General features: G+C 32.6%; 1 non-coding gene across 1 annotated transcript; it reads right to left on the bottom strand.

Annotated features, from left to right (window-relative positions):
* Window positions 1-7,466: 7,466 nt before the first annotated feature.
* LOC120363779 (U6 spliceosomal RNA) lies at window positions 7,467-7,575 on the bottom strand. The gene has a single exon (XR_005579222.1). It is a non-coding gene; the product is annotated as a U6 spliceosomal RNA (small nuclear RNA).
* Between the last annotated feature and the right edge of the window lie 998 nt (window positions 7,576-8,573).

Raw genomic sequence — 8,573 nt, 5'->3', positions numbered from 1 at the left:
CAATTTCTATCCCTTAACTCCTCTGTTCCTCCTTTCTCCATCACCCTAAGTTATCTCTGTAGAAACATACCTATATCTGATTCTTTTTTTTTTATTGCATTTTAGGTTTTGGGGTACATGTGAAGAACATGCAAGATTGTTGCATAGGTACACACATGGCAGTGTGATTTGCTGCCTTCCTTCCCCTCAGCTATATCTGTCATTTCTCCCCATGCTATCTCTCCCCACCTCCCCACTCCCATCCCTCCCCCATTTTCCCCCAACGGACCCCAGCGTGTAGTACTCCCCTCCCCGTGTCCATGTGTTCTCATTGTTCAACACCCACCTATGAGTGAGAACATGCAGTGTTTGATTTTCTGTTATTGTGTCAGTTTGCTGAGAATGATGGTTTCCAGGTTCATCCATGTCCCTACAAAGGACATGAACTCATTGTTTTTGATGGCTGCATAATATTCCATGGTATATATGTGCCACATTTTCCCTGTCCAGTCTATCATCTATCTCTGATTCTGAATGTTTTCTTGTCCTTAACAATGGGTTTCCCTCCTCGGGAAGTACATCTTTCTTAGTTTCTGAGTCCAGGCCTTCTTTCTGTGTTGAGAACCCCCTTCTACACATTTTTCCCGTAGGCTATGAACCAAAGACAATACATAATTTTTCTTTTTTGCTTCTTTAGAATAAGGATTCAGAGGATACCCATTATTGATAAAAAGCATATTTCCCTTGAATATTTTTATTGATGAAAAGCGTATTTATTTATAACTAGTCCAAAATACATAGTATACCTTGGAAAATTATTTCCATTTCTTGGACACTAGTATTCTTAAGTTGTATTTAGCATGCATTCTATGGGGTTATAAAGAAAGTTTGTTTTATCATCTGAAAAATAGTAACAGATACAACATATGCAGGTTACTTACACAGTTGAAATGTCTTACTGCTCTTAACTGGGTGGAAATGTCAATAAAATCCAATATGGGACAACTAGAAATATAAATAAATAATTTTACAGTTCTAAATGCTATAGGAAAATCCAAGAGAGTAGTGAGACAAAAAGACATTAGTACACACTAGGGAAAGAAGCTTCCTTATGGAGCATAGTCAAAGATGTCTTTTTCAGGAGCTGAAGACTGAGTAAAATTCAGTTAGTCAAGTGAATGTCTAAGGGAAGGGTATCCAAATTAGAAAGGAAGCAAATACAAGTCAGGGCCCTGGCTCTAAGGCAAGACTACATCTGATCTGCAGAAGGCCAGCCTGTCTGAACCAGGTGAGTAGGGAAGATTGCTAGGTCATAAGAGTGTAGAGACAACTGTGAACATTTGCATTACATTTTAAGGAAACAAAAGGGCCATGGAAAGCCATGTAACCCATTTTGATTGGAGCATAAATTGAACAGAGAAATGCCTGAGGATTTAAGTTTTTTATTGTAAGAAATAGAGAACAGGGATAAACCAGTTATGAAAATGGCCAACACATGTTTCCAGCATGGAAAATTAATTAGTATAAATTAAAATGATGTTATCTAGTGTTTCTTTAACATGCTATGAACAATCCTATCAGGAGTGACCATAAAGAAGTCCAGGAATTTGACAATGGCATTGCCATTTGTTTAAACCTTCTTAATATACACATATTCTTAGTGTGTATTTCTACTGTAAGATATTTTTTTAAAAAGATGTTTGCCTGTAATTCTCATTTGTTACTCATCATTCATTAGAAAAAATTGACTGGAAATGAGCTATTTCTAAAATATTTAGGCAAAAGTATACTATATTAGTTGACATCTTCAAGTTCAAAAGGATTAGATAATCCTTACTAATAGAATTATCTGCTTACTATATCTACTACTTCTGAAAATGCCTTTATATTATTATAGTTATTTCATATGGTGTTAAATATGCATTGAAATAGTTAAGATTGTTTAAGCCATAATGGAGGAATTCTAATATTTGTATGGTGAGACTGTTCAGGCCAATCAATTCAAATTATTCCATTTTAACCTACTTCTGAATTCCTATTTTCAGTTCTGGTAAACTGAGGATTGAACTAGAAACCTAATCAGCTTAATATTTAGTGTTTTATCTTTGTAGTTTTCAGTAATGAGGAGTTGTCGTTTGCACTGTGGAATGTGTGTGTGTAATAAGTTGCAATGCCATTGTTGCAGTGTTTATAGGATCGGTCTATGTGTCTAAAGAAGGCTGTGGAATACAAGTGCAAAAGTGTTTTTTTCTTTAAAAAATTTAATGTTTAATGAGTTTTCCAATTTAAAAAAATTCTGAAGTTAGAGCAAGGACTGATCCTGTTGAGTGTTAAAGATGTGGAAATTGAAGAATGTCCCATCAGTGACTTCATTTTCAGAATAATTTTCCATGCCAGTTGCCATTTTATGCCCTGCATGAGTGACTCAGCGTGCACCTAAGGACCATTTTAATGTGTGGCATCTGGGTGGACACCTGGAATCTGTGAAGCTTTGAACTAAGGAGCCATTAATGCTTAAAAAAATTAACATTAATGTTGATTATCCTCTTTAACTTGTTTCACCCACAACTGCTCAATCATTCTGCAACCAGATTACTGCCAGTTCCATATGTTTCTGTGTCACTTAGCCTTGACTAATTAAAATGTTCTGTGTAGGTGTCACATAAAATTCAAAACTCTGAGATGTCTCTTTAGCCAATTGAAGAGACTTTTAATGTTTTAGGAGAATTAATGTATGAATTTATTTTAACATGCCAAATACTAAACATATGACTTAAAATTTTATGTTTTATTTGATTTTGATTCAGAGAAACAAATCTATGCATATCAGCTGTGTTCTAAGCTTTGCCAAACTTGAAACTCTGTAATCTTGATAGCTTTTCTTTAACATTTTTCTTTAAATGTACTTTTTCTAATGACTATAGGAATACTTTTAGCCAAGAAATTCATACAAAAGGGATTAATAATCATCAGCAGAAAAGAAATGCAAACTAAATTATCAATTAAATAACATTTTCTTCTTTCACATTGTCAGTAATATACAAAAGGTAACCAATATTGACATTCTCAAACACTGCTAATGTGAGTGTAAATTGGCAAAATAATTAGAAGACAAATGACAATGTATAGCATATATTATTTGATTCAATCCATTCAAATGTATTATGAGGAAATAATCAGATATGTAAAAATATTCATAAAATTTATTATAGTGTTATTTAAAATACTAAAGCTTAGAAATATAAATGAGTACCACTATGAAAAAGTTCAATAAATAGTTTCTTCCCCATGATGGATAAATGCAGTGTTTAAAAACCATGATTTTAAAAACTGATTAATACTACCATATTTCTTGATATAATAATATGATGTTGAGGCAAATATATTTCTAGAAATCTTGAACTGAAGGACAACACACTGACATTCTTTATTTCCAGTGTAATTAATTTGTTTATTTTTTAGTCTATTTACATAATTCAATAATGATCATTTCTTAATAATCAAGAAAAAGTTATCAAAAACAAATGATTATGAAGAAATTTATTTCAAGTGTTATTTGTGATGGCTTTAAAATTTATCTCTTAGTGAGTGAATATAGCATATTTATATTGACTTATATGGCCTATTAAACTTTTATGTTTTAAAATCTGCTTCTCCAGTAAAATTCTAAACTTCTTGAGGGTGAGCATTTGTCATTTACTTTATTTTTATTCTGTCTAATGTTTTTGGAATGTTAGACACTTGAACAGAAGTTCTCAAGTTTTGCCACACATCAGAATCAACTCTGTGGAGTTTTGTCAAAGTATCTATGCCCAGATCCTGCTTCTAGAGATTTTCATTCAGTACATCTGTTGTGCCACTAGTGATTCTAATGTACATAAAATCAAATAATCAGTTTACTTATTTAATTTAAATAAAATGACAAATAAATGGTGTTGTACTGTTTCTTATTACTTCACCAATGGCAAATATTTACAGATCATTTTTGATTCAAGGTAGTTCAGATAAGTTCATGTGGACATTGATTAAAATTGTAGCTGATATCATGGTACAGATATTAATTTTAAAAATAATTGTCTCAGCTTATTTTGGATGTTGGCAGATAATAAAAAAAAAAATTCTTGCATCTTGAGTTTGGAACCTGAAAAACATTTGTATGAGCACTGAGTTTGAAAGTAAAAGAACCAATAAACTAAATCAGTTCAGGTTGTGTGTTTGTTTAAGAACACATACATAATTTTCATGTTCTGTTTGGAGCCAAAGCCACATATATTTGTTTAGATTTTTTAAAATTTTCATCAATTTATTTCAGTATCACTAAAGAAAACAGTTTCCAACAAATTATGTGATACCACCTCACAAAAAGAGCAGCAACAAAAATCAACATGGTAACATCATAATACTGATGAATTCAATTCATAATCAGTTGTTTGAAGTCCTACCCCTCAAACACACACACACACACACACACACACACACACACACACCAGTAACAGTACTAATTATTTTCCACTTTGGATTATCATTCTAACTTGTTTGTGTTAGTAACAGTTGTAGATCCATAGAGTTTGAAGAGTCAGGCCCTACTCTGGTCAAGCACGAAACACAGGTTTAAGTGGCTGAAGGAGATTAAAGAAGTGATTTTTCCTCCCCTTAGAACATATGGGAATATGTTCTTGTTAATCCTAGTGGTCTCCACATTTAGCCATGGAAATGAGCAAACTATTTTTAGTTAATGTGAGGAAATAAAACCAGAATGCTCGAAATGTAAAAGGCAATTAAAATTTAAAATCATATTGCTAGTTCTACCTTAAATTTATTGCATTTGAAGTACCCATTAGTTTTTAGAAGTGAGAACTTAATACCCAGAGAAATTTCTAAATGATACTTGATACTGAGCAGGTGTTTACAAACTCATTGATCAACAAATAAAAGTCTTCTCAGAAACTTTAAACGTTTTCAGAGATATTTATTTCATAACTTTCTCCAAAGTTTAAATACTGTTTTCAAATTCTTCCTTTAATGTATTTAAAAAGCCTCCTGATTTCATTTAAACTCTTGCTAATCCAACTTTTTTGTTCTTGTGAAGTAGGAACACATCTACTCATCATTTTTATCAGAACATTTTAGAATTTAAATATCAAAGAAATATGAAATGTTCCTGGAGAGGATTGTTCTCAATTAACTAAGTAGGAATAAACCTAGCAAGTAAATAGTCTTTAGAAACAGTATTAATTCACACTAACACTTTATGGTAGCTAAATTAGAACCACTGGATAGAGAAGAACAAAAAAGCAAGGTCCTAATTAAATTTGCAGTGTGGAAGTCAGCACAAAGTGCATAACAAATGCCCTGTAATGATATCTGGGAAAGCTTATTTAGTTAACCCTCTGTGGTGAAATTCAGAGTAAGAGTTTTGGTGAAAGATCAAGGGTTCCTTCAGCAGAACATATTTCCGTGTTAGGTAATACTTCTCTAATAATTATTTTTCTAGACTTCCAAAATTGATGAAAAGGCTCCAATATCTCAATATCTTGATGACACTTAACTTAGCTCCAAGTAGATATCAGTCCTGAATATAAATCTCTGTTTCTAAATACCAAGTACTTGAAGAATACACAGATATTCCTCACTTCGCACACAGTAATGAGGGGCCATAAAATATAATTTTGAAAGCTAAAACCATGAAAGGTGATCTTAATAATTAGAGGAAAAATATTGTTCCATAACCTTTATAAGTTTTTTTTTGCAAAAATATGGAAAACTCTCATTTGCTTATAAACATGCAGAAAAATGAACAGAATGTTGAAACTCATATTGATTTAGTGCAATGTAATTTAAAAATTAGAAGCATAGAACATTAAAGTGTTTTGTTTCTTTGTAAAAAAAAATATTGTCAAGGAGAGTTTACCAGTGTTGGCCTTCTTTGTGTCATGTGAATTTTGAGATGAAGTGAGCATTTCTATCTATGGCCTGATAATTTTTTATATGCTTTTCTAAGTTCACATCAGGTTTTAAGGCTTCATCTTTTGCATTATCAATGTCATGAGATATCTAGAGAGTTTCTTTAATATGGAGTTTCTTTGCCAGTGACACTTCTTATTCTGGTAGATTTCCTGTCAGTAAGTTCCTCTGACTGTGTACCTGGAGTGTCTCTGAAGGCATCATTGTCAACATTCCACAGTCAGCTATTTCATTCATCCCTCTTTACAGACAATTCCAATCCTATAGCTATTTGCACAAAGCCATACAGTTTCTGCCATGCTGATGCATTTAACTTCTTGCCATGATGTTTGGATATTCTCAGTTGTATGATATTATATTTCTTCCCAAACTCAGCTAAAGAAATGGCATGTTCTTCAGTGGTAGCATCAGTAGCCTGTCTAAAAAATCCATCTAAGAGAATGTCCTTTTGAAAAGTTGAAATAACTTATTAGTCTAGCAGCCAGATGAATGAAATCGTTCAGTGGTAAAAAAACATAGTTTTAAATTTTCATTTGCATACCCAGAAGAATCAACTGGAGTATTATTTATCAGTAGTGATATTTTAAAAATTAAATTATTCTGCCTAAAGCATGACTATACCACCAGGTATCTGGAGGCGCAACAACTACATGTTTTGTTGTCTATGTGTGAGTAACAAATGTACAGTTACCAGACACTAATAGACTTTGAAAGAAGTGATATGGCTTGTCACTGATCACGATGTGCACTTTCTATTTATATAGTCATGTTAATTGACGAGGTAGCAGCAAACTGTTCTTTGCAGTAACTCACAGTTAACATACCCTGGTAACTGAAATTTGAACCATATTGTTGGAAGACTAGTGTGATTTAACTAATCCATGGTAACTCAAATAACAGTACAAAATAAGAACTGCCTTTGCTAAGTTGAACAAATTGGTTTCAGAGCTTTTTACTTAATTTATTTCTTCATGAAAATGTGCCCAGGTGCTCGCTTTTTAAATGATGGCAGTAAGGTTTAAAAGATAACAAATAATCTTGGTTGGGTGAACCTTAAAGTGTAAGTTATTATTATTTTAACTTCTTTATATGAATAAGAAAGATGGAAGTTGGAATCTAGCCTACCTGTTTATATGCAGCTCAGGAAGGCAATAGAAAAGAAAGATTTCCAACTCGCCTTGTATCTTATCAACCAAGCAGCCACTAAAGATGGTATCTTTGATGCTCTGGCATGTAGAAGACTGCACATCTAATTAGACACAGATATTCACTGTTTATCTTACCCAGAGTGTATTCTTAAAGAAAAATACATGTCATGATTATATGCATAGCATCTTTGAAAAACTTTGGGGATTTTAGGGAGTAAGTAACAGACCTAGGGAAAAGTCCTTAGTTTGGAAAAGCAATAAAAAGAAAAGTTTTTCTCAGGATCTAGTAATTTACACATTTTGAAAACACATCTGTTGAGTAATAAGTTCCACAATAAAAATTCTCCATTGTAAGTGTACACTTCAATGAGTTTTAAAAACAGAGAACACTTGATGTATTTGCATGTCATCCTTGTGCAGGATCATGCTAATCTTCACAAAGTTGTTCTGATTTTTATTCCAATATGTACTGCCAAGTCAACACTCTTGGAATTTTAATTTTTGGCAAAAAAGTACATACCATCTACTGTTTTTCACGAATGCAGAAGGATGGATAGCTTAATATTTGTTTTTATGATGGATATTGTGTGTGTATGCATGTGTGTATTTAATAGTTGTTTTTATGATGGATATTGTGTGTGTATGTATGTGTGTATTTAATATTTAGTATCAGCATTATGGTGATACATATTAAGAGATGAGACAAGTATCCAGATGCAACTAAAATTTACCAAACTTCATATTAGTTTTAGGAATGTAGTTGTTATCTCTACTTTGTAAGTGAAGGAAGGAATTTCAGCAAGTTTAAGGAGCTTGACTGAAGAACATGGCTAGTACATTTTAGAACTGGGATGTGATCTTTCATTCTTTCATTTTCTAGCTCACATCACATTGAGATAGAAAGTTCTTTATCCAGTGATGATTCATAAACTATAATACAAATAGATAATATTTATTGAGGTCTTATATAAGCCAAATGCTATTCTAAGTTCTTTACATGTGGTATTTCATTTGGTCCTTATAAGAACTCTATGAGGCAAATGCTATTATTTTTCAGTAGCGCATAGATGAGGAAATTGAGGTACAGTGAAGGCAGGCATTCTGACAATGGTCGTAAAAATGATAGGTGGCACAAGTGGGACCCTGCCTCCAGAGTTCATCATTGTATTTGCTTCACATTATTTCTGTTAATATCCACTGTCTACCAAGGGAGGTAGCAAAGACTGGGATCCTTCTTAGAACTCTCCTTCTAGAATATAGGGAACAATAGAAAGAATGAGGAGAAAATGTTTTCATAACTCTCTGGGCAGATGTTCCTATGTATCTTATAAATCACTTTATGAGAATGAATCTTTTCCATGTAAATTCTAAAGTTTTATACTTATGAATTTAAGGTCTTGATTTACTAATACAACCTGATTTTTAAAAATTTGGCACTATTTTCTAGCACACTAAAAGGAAATAGAAATTACCAGGACAAAT

Source organism: Saimiri boliviensis, chromosome 3, assembly GCF_048565385.1.
Source record: "Saimiri boliviensis isolate mSaiBol1 chromosome 3, mSaiBol1.pri, whole genome shotgun sequence".
In the NCBI taxonomy this organism is placed as follows: Eukaryota; Metazoa; Chordata; class Mammalia; order Primates; family Cebidae; genus Saimiri; species Saimiri boliviensis.
Note: the sequence above shows the minus strand (reverse complement) of the source record. Positions and strands in the feature narration are given on the sequence as shown.